This window comes from Diorhabda sublineata, chromosome 7 (genome assembly GCF_026230105.1).
Source record: "Diorhabda sublineata isolate icDioSubl1.1 chromosome 7, icDioSubl1.1, whole genome shotgun sequence".
Classification (NCBI taxonomy): domain Eukaryota; kingdom Metazoa; phylum Arthropoda; class Insecta; order Coleoptera; family Chrysomelidae; genus Diorhabda; species Diorhabda sublineata.
The window spans coordinates 5,392,124-5,402,362 of NC_079480.1; the positions used below are offsets into that span (position 1 = coordinate 5,392,124).

General features: G+C 34.2%; 1 protein-coding gene across 1 annotated transcript in view; it reads right to left on the minus strand.

Annotated features, from left to right (window-relative positions):
- The window catches only part of LOC130446821 (ionotropic receptor 25a), a 97,278-nt gene that overhangs the window by 42,290 nt on the left and 44,749 nt on the right, over positions 1–10,239 (minus strand). The gene's annotated exons all lie outside the window — the stretch shown is intronic.

Genomic DNA, 10,239 nt, shown 5'->3' on the forward strand with positions numbered 1-10,239 from the left:
ACGTGATGTACATCACTACGTCGTGGAAAAGTAAAGTTAAATGATGATTCGATTTCAACCTAAATCTGGATAATTCGGTAGCGCTATTGAAGCGTCAATCTATTTTTGATGATTTTTCGAATTATACTGATCATAAATGCATAAAAGTGCGCGCTGTTTGACTGTTAACCCTTTTGTGAGTTGTATCCACTGTATTTCGGAGTAGCATTTGACTTTATATAAAAATTTCATAGATATTTAATGAAGTATTGGATAATATGTGAATAAATTCGAAAAAATCACACAAATGTTTAGGTATTTTAAAAGGTATTGAGATAAAACACTAGACGATATACGTAAAGGATAGTATTTACTACCGGGAGTAAATAGTTTATTTTCGTCCTTTGGAGACAATATCTTGGTTGTCAAAACGTGCGAGTCATTTAAGGACATTTACATAATTTGAAATAATTATTAGTGCTAACCAGACAGTTTCTTCATTTAATTAATTAAAAAGGTTCTTTATTCTGTTTATGATTCCCAAATTAACAATACATATAAAAATAACAATATAAAATGTGTATGCCGATGGTCTGGCGATCTTTACATGTATTGAGTGCGTCTGAAGTATTAAGCTGGCTCCTTGTTTCTTCAACATTATCCATACATTTTCGCTCTAAAAATAACTTTGTCCCTAATATATGTTTATGATTCCTAGCATCTTTCGACTGGGTTATCTCTGAAAAGCAGCTGAAAAACAGAGTTTCAAAATCGACTGGGGGAATATGTTTCGAGAAAGCAACATGACTGACGTTGTTTTATTTGATATTAATTATTATTATTATTATTTTGAAATATTCTATACATTTGTGATGAATAAACGTTTGGAGTTGAACAACCTTGTTATATGGTCAGCGACCCATGCAGAAGCCTACACCCACTATCTCGGATGTCTTCTGCGCGATTTGCGTCTTTGAGGCTCTTACGAAGATCGTTTGGCAGACAATAATTGTAAAAATTTGTAGAGTCTTTAATAGTGGGTATATCGGCTTTGTTATGTCACCACGTGTTTCTGGGTAGTTTGGGATAGCAATTATATTTTATCGCCATCCGTAAACACTTGTTCTGTATCACTTGCAGGGAGTTGAAATCGTGTTTGGAGCCGTTATAATAAACTGGGGCTGCGTATGTGACTATTGGACGTATGATCTGTTTGTATATAAGTATTTTGTTTTGGCTTGTGAGATTACTGTGTCGGCATATGAGTGGGTACAGTTTGCCCATTGCAATCTTGGCTTTATGTATTTGTTGCATGATATGTGCTTTTGCATTTGTGTTGCCTTGTACAGTATACCCCAAATATTTCAGGGTGTTACTAGGTGTAATGAGGTGTCCATCTACATATAGCTGAGATTGCAGTGAGCAGTTTTTTCTAGCTATTCTCCTGAGTAATAAATACTCTGTTTTGGATGCATTAATGGCTAATTTGTGTTCGTGTAAATATAGTATAATTTTTGTGTTGATGTGATTTTGTGCGATATCTAATGCGTGATCTGGATTCTTTGCTGTCGATACAAAACAGGTCGGTATATATGGCGGTAAGAAGTTGCGGGGAAGTTGGTAGATCATGGATAAATATGGAATATAGCAAAGGAGATAACACAGAGCCTTGTGGTACTCCAGCTTGTATTGAAAATGGTCCAGCTGTGTGATTTTCTATTTTAGTGAAGAATTTACGATTCGTTAGGTATGAATTTAAAATTTTAATCAAATAGCTTGGTATACCTAATTTGATTAATTTGTGAACTAATCCCTCGGGCCATACGGAGTCAATTGCTTTCTGTATGTCGATAGTGACCATAATTGCTTTTTCTTTGTTTTGGAAGCCTTCTCTAATATAATTTAAAACTCTGATGATTTGAGCCACTGTGCTGTGACCGCTTCTGAATCCGTATTGCTCGGAAGGTATAGTATTATGTTTATCTATGAAATTTTGTAATCTTTTAAGGATTATTTTATCAATTACCTTTGCTATATTATTCAGTAGGGAAATTGGTCTGTAGCTATCCACATAACATGGTTGTTTGTTAGCTTTGATTATTGGTATGATGTTGGCAATCTTGAGCATATTCGGGTATTGACCAGTTTTAATAATGAAATTTATTATGTATGTAAGTTGTACTATTGCTTTTTTTGGTATATTTTTGAGTAAAATGTTAGGTATCCCGTCTGATCCCGGGGCTGTTTTATTTTTTAATTGTTGTATTGTGTTGTAAACTTCTGTACAAGTTGTTAAGTTTTGTGTATTTAAAGTGTTTAATGAATTCAGGTATTGATGAACTGATTGTGTGATATTTTGATGGTATTGTGTGTGTTGTGAATAATTTATAAAGTTGTTTTGAAAATACTCTCCGAACTTTTCCGCTATTTCGATTTCATTAGTAAACATATGTCCGTTACTAATAATTTTATTAAATTTATTTTGTTTGAATCTGAGACGTTTCGCGACAGTTTCTTCATAATTTGCATTGGTATTTATTTGCCCACAATTTTAAGCGTTATCAGCAAACACGTGTAGATATTCTTATTATCAACTGTTGTAATCATCAAATTAAAATTAAAATCTTATAACCAAATATTTTCCTACTTTTCAACACGCTCTGATTTTTTACCCTCGATTTTGCCCCACTTTGGTATTTCAGTAATTTAAACTTTGTACATTTGTCAAATACCAACGACAATACAATAATTCGTTCAAAATATCAGTATTTCAGAATGAAATTAGTAAAACATTATTACGAGTGATATCGAGTCCTGAATTTAGATATTGTAAGTAATTTTCGGAAAAACAATTCGCAATAGTAGTCGAAGCCAGATCTATTGAATTGTCCTAGTTGTCCAGTTATCCTAGAGACACGTACCTCATTTATATTTCATTCAACTTTATCAGAGACCTACCGAGGAGCACTACGCAGTAAATAATTTTATCTACGACCACCATTAAAATTAAGCTTTCAAAAACTCATATGAATACGTAAAATTACAGATTATCCATACGCCTAAAAGCGTTAGAAAAAGAAAAAATGGGATAATCGTTATACCACTCTTTTTTATTTTTATATTTATCAAGTTACCTAGATAATTTTGTGTTACATGTACTGTTAAAGGTTCTGTAATTGTAATAATTTTGTACTGTCATTAAGAAGTGTGGAGCGCCATAGTCATTTTTAAAATTTTTACAAATTTTGATTAATAAAACACTGATTGTTAACCTAAATAAACATGGAAGAATCTGATTGCACTCATGAAATTGCAGAATTTTCCTGTAATGGAACTCAAAATCAAAGTCATGAATAATTTATATGAAGTCATATGGCAATTTTTTGAATTGGTATAAAAAAAATCAAAAATTACACGGATTGCATATTTCTCGGAAAATCGAGCCAATGTCAATGGAAATCATCAACGTTAGGATCCCAATATTCAATGTTAAAAGCTACCATACATTTAAACATTGATATAAGTATATTTCATGAAAGTATGGATAAAGATCTATTGGTTACAAAACGCAAGGTTAGTTTAAAAATGTGATATACAGCTTCACACGGTTTTTTAACAGTAATTTTATTCTAATGCCAAGAATAATTATTTCTAAAAGAGTTTTCTTATTTTTTTAAACTATAATTTATTGAATTTAACTCGCATCAGACAGTATAATTTTGAGTGTGGTGTAGTGGTAGTAGTATACTACTATTATAATTGATAATATAATTAATAGGAAATCTATCCTAATTAGTCGAGTAGGTAGTCACTTTGCAAGACCCTACTACAAGGTCAAATCCTAGGATTTTCTTCCTTATAATAATCAATAAAAAATTTGTAGCCCTTTGCATGGCTTAAGGTGGTCCTTAATCCTCCACTAAAAGATTCCTTTTGAAGGTTTTGGCAGTTAAGTGGACCCAAGCTTGATCAGTTTGTCGGCAATTGAAGTGGCCTTGTGTGTGCTATGTCAGGAAGTCAGATGAGCTCTATCGCCATTTCACCAAAAGGCTCACTGAGTGCCTCGTAGTATCGCAGAATCATCTTTAAATTGGTGCTTTGCAATACTGTCAGTGCCGCTACGCTATCTGTGCACTAGCTCCGGTCTCCATAACAGATACGTACCTTCCTAGGGAAACGATATGTCCTCCAAACTCTTTAGGCTTGTATGATTCTGATCTAGCCAGCTCACCTTTTTTAGATCCAACGGTGTAAATAATCCTCCCTGCTGGGAAGAATAGTCTCTTTACTATTAATGCAAATAGCTACCAAATTATTGGAAATTTGAATTAGAAAAAAACATTCCAAAGATTTTGAGTAGTTCTAAATTATGGGTGCGCTATAAAATATGGACATTGTGATTGGTATTTGGCAAACCCTTGGAAATAAAAATGAAGAAAATAAATGAAATTGAGTCACTAATTTTGTGATCATCAGCACATTTGGGACATTTTTTCAATTTAATGCAGTTTTTTAGGGAAATGCGTAGAACCGAAACATTTAAAACACATCCATAACTCAATAATGTCATAAAACTGACAGGAATCATACCCGACCAGCCAACTACCTTCTTGTAGGAGTTAATATCCAGTTAACTTGGCTTGGAAGATCTTAGTATTCTTTTTTAGGTGTGTGCTTCCCTGTCAGTCCAGAGATTCTTATCGGGGATTTGGTAAGCCAATAATAATTTGTCTTTTATAAACTGTTTAAACTTAATTTCTTCGTTGATCTTGTACCCAATGACTACGCCAACGTCTCGTAGATTCTTGATTTTTGCTTCGACCTTCATTAAGAGGATTCATTTGTTGCAGCATATCCGAACGAGTTTTAGAATGGGTCTTAGCTGAATTTTCAAGTTTAATCACTATAACATTTGAACTGGAAATTTTTAAAGGCCGCCGAATCAAATATTTCGCTCATATTAACAGGGATAGAATGACAGTTTCTTATTACATTTTGCAGTTTATGAACTGTATCTTGACCATTGTTTGCAGGTGGTATTTACAAAACAAGAAAGATTTTTTGTTAAATTTCTCCATTTCATTTTTGACAACAATCGCCAAAATATCTTTATTTATTAAAACTGCTCTTCAAAACTTCAAAATTTTGATCAATGCTGTATAATTCATTTTTAAACTTACTGACAGGTCATATGAAACCACCTGTTACATGGACCATCGGAAACAAGTCTTCGGGCTTAGGTTTGCAACGAGGTACCTCGGCTTTCATAGGCATCAGTGTCACTGAGTAGTTTCGGAAGTCAATTTTCGGTATTACTTTCGCCTCTTTACATTCAACGATCTGTTTGTCATCGAGGCAGTGTCCTTAAAGCGGCATTTTTAATCTCAGACGAAGCCACATCGTCTGGATGAAGGCTGAGAAGCGATATGACTTAGTGAAATTGGCATTGGCGCATTATTGTAGTACTGCAGTTTTTGAGTCAGTCAATATTCGCGGGTTGCGTTACGATAATGCATCGTCGCATAGCAGGCAGTTGAATTTTTGTGAGAAAATAATGTAACGGTCATTGAATATCCACTCTATTCACTTGATTTGGCCATGTGTGATTTCTGGTTATTTTTTAACCTAAAGAAACACGCACGTGTTCGACTTTTCACGGCGTTGGATGAAGCAATTCATCAATTTTCTAAGATTACTGATTTCCAGCTTTTCGGCTATAAAATATGTACTTTGAAAATAGATGAAATAATTTTCTTGAGCAAAACTTCTATCTCAAAATACAAAGATCGGTATTAGTTAGACAAAGCTATCGAAAAATCGGTAAAGGCTCTTCAACAATTATAAGTCTGGCAACGCTGTCGAAAAAGATTAAAACGAAGCATGTTAGTGCTTCAGATAGTTGTGTCTGTGTCATGATAACATGTGCTCGCTGAGTAAACGCATTTTCAGAACGAATAATCGATACAAGTTCATGCTTCAAGAAAGAGCTTTTTTGTTACTTTGTTTCTGCAAACGAGCACGGATTACGAAACTATGTTTACCGAATTTCAACAACAATTTCTGAACTCGCCACTACCAGATCGTTCAACAATGTGGAAAAGGTACCAGAAATTCTTAAAAACGGGCTCTGTTGCCGATGCGTCGCGTTCTGAACGACCGGTATTTGTAACAAGTAACAAAAATATGAAAACAGTAACGCATGCGTTAGTTGAGCAATCGAACCAATCTGTAGTGCGGAACTTCAAATTTTTAATCGTTCTTTACGACGAAACTTCAAACGCATGAAATCAAATTTATAGTCCTTGTGTCCTCCACGAAATTTACGAAATTTACAAGAATGACTTCGATCGCAGATTGGAATTTGGCGAGTGATATCTCAGGATGATCCGCAGTTCCAACACTTCATTTTGTGGTCAGATGAAGCAACCTTAAGTCGAACGGTGAGATCAAACGGCATAACTGCTTGTACTGGAAGAACCAGAATCCTCAAGACTTCATTGAAAAAAAATTAAACCTGCCTGTGGTATGTGTGTGGGCAAATGGACAACAATCCAACACACGCAAATACCCGTCATTTCATACAGGATGGAGCTTATGCCACACTCTGGTTATGTGTGCTAGAGAACCTTATTGTTCATATTATTAATTGATAGACAGACAAGGAGTGACCCGTCTCGAGGATTACGTTTTTTTAAGAGGACCATGAAACCTTCTCTCCGAACTGCAATCGAAGAAGAATTTGAAACTCTTCGCGGAGAGTTTGATTTGCTTCGTCGGACCTACATCTAAGTTGAGAAACGTTACCGTAATTGCATTGTCAAGACGGGCATCAATTTGAACCCCTTTTAGATTCCATTTTGTAATTCTTTTGATAAATTAATTTCGACGCTGTATTTTTTTCTCTTAAATTTAATAAGTATAATCTATGAAACCTTTCTGTTGATGGTTATGTAAGAATAATTAATATTACAGATTTGATTAAATTTCAAGTATGTTGTAAGTAATTAATTTATTGTGATGTTAATTTTCTGTTGAATTTGGTAACGAGAATTTTTTTAAATAGTTAATGAAGAGACTTTTCTAATAATATCCGTCTTGCAAAAAACTTCTAATCATTATGTATTATTCTGTTCATTATTATTAAAGCGATGTTATATTAAATCAATTGGCTTAACCGGTTCTCTTGGAATTACCTTCAGCCGTTACAAATTTTATGCAATAGTCCAGGTTTTTTTCATTTTGTGTGATATTACTGCTTTCTATATCGTCTAACACAAAATACACCCAACAGTCGATAAATCATGACTCTCAAGTAGATCAGATTTGAAAGGTAAAATCATTCAAATAGAGAATGGAGCTCATCGATCAACATCCCCAAAAGAGAGACTATACGTTTGATTTGAAAAGTTTAATATGAATCTATTGCGATATAAACTTCTCAAATCCATGAAATTCTGCCGCTGCCAGTGATATACCATGAAAAACTTGTAGATTCGAAAGAAATTGAACAGGATAACAGGTTCTAGTGGTGTGGAAGTATGTACTCGATAAAAATACATCTCCGTAAAATTCAGTTTACAGGATGCGAGACCTCTTTAGTCAGAACTAATAATATGGTACCAAAAACATGATTAATTTGACTATTTCTCACAGGAGATTACTAAGAAATTTAGAGCAAACAATGAAATGGTGGATTAGCTAATGAGAATAGAAACAGTACCATTTTTTATTGGTTTTGAGCTACTCTGCCGTCGTACAACTACCAAGCGATGGAAGTAAAGAAATGAAACACGAGAACCAGCAGAGCTCTATCAATGACTAGAAACTAGAACTGAAAAAAGACAAGGATTCTCACATGAATAAATTATCACCGACGGAACGTGAAAAAGATTTCACAATAACACCATCTGGCGCGCGTTTAGATAACCAAGTTATCACACTCAGAAACTGTGTTTACTTTCATTATTTGTGAGGTTATCCATAGGAAAAAAGTTCAGCACCTTGTCTATTGGGTCTAGTAGAGTGACGTGGTTTATTTGTACAATGTTCAAGTCAAGATGTTTCCTGGGTTTGCATAGTCTTATCTCGCTTCCTCTAATCTAAATCTAAATGAAGCAGAAATATGAGAAGATTTCAATGATTTTGTTGGGTTTATACTAGAAATATGAACCAAATTATTGCGTACAATATCTAGAACCAAAGTAGTGATAAATAGGAGTTAATAATGGAACTGACAGAAGATGGAACCAAAACCAATTGGGCGAAAATGATCCAAGCAGCAGAAAACGAAAACTCAACAATCTGAAATAAATCGAATAATAGAGAAAAGGGTGAAACTTTTGAGCCATGAATAATGAAAAAAGAAATTGATCGCTAGTTTACGTTAAAGATCTTAGAATTCAGATTTAGAACAGTGAGTCGAAGGAATCAAAAAACAGACAATAAAGAAAAATAGTATCAAAGGATTAACTTTTTGGCCTCACAAGTAAAGATAAAATAAGTAACGTGAAGATGAGAAAATGCTTGAATATACAACCAATGTTTGAATAAAACAAAAATTGCTGGAGTCAATTAATACGAGTCAGAAATAAGAGACATATAAACAGAATTGAAAAAATAGTTAAAATAAACTAAAAGGAAAAGCAAAGCAATGGAAGAAAGTGCAGTGAAGCAAAGAATGAGGAAAACTGCGGTACGCTTGTGAGAAAATAGTGAATATGAAGCAAAATGAGTCATGCTTTAAAGCTTTTTTTTGTTTCTAGGATTATGCAAAACAATTTAGGTTCAGGATTTCCTCTCATTTTAGTTCTATATAAAATTCTATAGATTCTCAGTTTCGTGCAAAGAAGTACGAATACTTTTTTCAATCAATCCATTTCGAGCATTTATTTCCTTCATTCCATTTGTTATATGCTTACTATCCATACCAAAAAAATTAATTAATCTGATAAAGATGCCGTTGTCAAAAGTGGTGTATGAGTTAAAATACAGAATGAAATCTCAATTCCATTCGAGGTACTAAGTGCACCGTTTTCAACAAATTATCGCGGGTGCTTACCTACGCAGACTACATAGACCTGACCTCTAGATCCCTAAGAAAAGCAAAAAAAATTCGACAACGCCGCAAAAAATATGAGACTACAATGAGAATAAGACAAAGTTCATGGCTGCGATGAAAGATCGCAGGGCTATAAATGCAGGTCAAAGTATTATAATTGGAGAATATATCATGGAAGCGGTGGGTGAGTGAAGAAATAAAAATTCTTTTAATGTTTGCTAATCGATATTATTTTGGACTGTTGTACCAGTTTTTATCGATGGCTGTGTCCAAGAAAATAACGTCTAGGGAAGTAGATATAACTTCGAGAGCTACAGCTTATACAGAGGATCACGAAACAGAGACATAATAACATCAATCAATATTGGCAGGTTTAGATGGGTAGGACATGTAGCATGCATCGGCACAAAAAAGGAACTGTCATACCAACGAGTAGTGAAGGCAGAGGGAGATCAAAATTAAGATGGAGAGACGGGGCCTATGAAGATTCTACAAAGATTAGTGCAGAAAACTGGAGATGGAAAAGATGACGTTGGAGGCTAGAAACAGTCGAGGCCCTTTGTAAAGCTGTAGCACAAGTTTTGTAGTTAAATATATTTGTATATAGGTTTAGAGATTATCACAACAAATTCAGCCAATTTTCTACGCTTATTTTCTGTCATTAAGTATTTGTTTTTGAAATGCCATACGCCTTCGCAAATGAAAGAAGAGTTAGTGACTATGTACGGAGACTTTGCATCAGCATTTACAAGCATAAACACGGCCATGTTAGTTTGACTGATGACGAGCCTTGGGACAAAAAAACAGCGACAACCAACTCCAATCGCTATCGTCGTTAACACCAAAGATTATTATTTTGAAATACTAAACAAATTATACCTACATCAAAGTATTTGTTATTTAAATACAAGTTGCCGATTCAGGTAAATTATGTAATTCAATATGGTGTAATGTACTATATAAAAAAAGTGTTTTTCCGTCAAGACAACGCACCTTCTCATACTATGGTGATCGCCAGGTCAAACATTCAAGAATTGTAGTTCAGATGGGTTCACCACCCACCGTAATGACCAGATATAAGACCCAGTGACTTTTTATTTTTTCCGTATCTCAAAGTTTTACTTACAGGAGAGAAATTCCCTCCAGACGAGAAAGTTATTTCATATGTAAACGCTTATTTTGAGGAGTAAAACGGAACGTGA